Source organism: Mustelus asterias, chromosome 11 (genome assembly GCF_964213995.1).
Source record: "Mustelus asterias chromosome 11, sMusAst1.hap1.1, whole genome shotgun sequence".
In the NCBI taxonomy this organism is placed as follows: Eukaryota; Metazoa; Chordata; class Chondrichthyes; order Carcharhiniformes; family Triakidae; genus Mustelus; species Mustelus asterias.
The window spans coordinates 109807710-109808472 of record NC_135811.1 but is presented as its reverse complement, the minus strand read 5'-3'; positions in this window follow the sequence as shown (position 1 = coordinate 109808472).

Here is a 763-nt window from a genome sequence, read left to right as displayed (position 1 = left end):
TGAAGCATTAACTCTGGTATTACACTGTGAAGCATTAACTCTGGTATTACACTGTGAAGGATTAACTCTGGTATTACACTGTGAAGCATTAACTCTGGTATTACACTGTGAAGCATTAACTCTGGTATTACACTGTGCAGCATTAACTCTGGTATTACACTGTGAAGCATTAACTCTGGTATTACACTGTGCAGCATTAACTCTGGTATTACACTGTGAAGCATTAACTCTGGTATTACACTGTGAAGCATTAACTCTGGTATTACACTGTGAAGCATTAACTCTGGTATTACACTGTGAAGCATTAACTCTGGTATACACTGTGAAGCATTAACTCTGGTATTACACTGTGCAGCATTAACTCTGGTATTACACTGTGCAGCATTAACTCTGGTATTACACTGTGCAGCATTAACTCTGGTATTACACTGTGCAGCATTAACTCTGGTATTACACTGTGAAGCATTAACTCTGGTATTACACTGTGAAGCATTAACTCTGGTATTACACTGTGAAGCATTAACTCTGGTATTACACTGTGAAGCATTAACTCTGGTATTACACTGTGAAGCATTAACTCTGGTATTACACTGTGCAGCATTAACTCTGGTATTCCTGTGAAGCATTAACTCTGGTATTACACTGTGAAGCATAACTCTGCTTGCAGCATTAACTCTGTAATTACACTGTGCAGCATTAACTCTGGTATTACACTGTGAAGCATTAACTCCCTGGTATTACACTGTGCAGCATTAACTCTGGA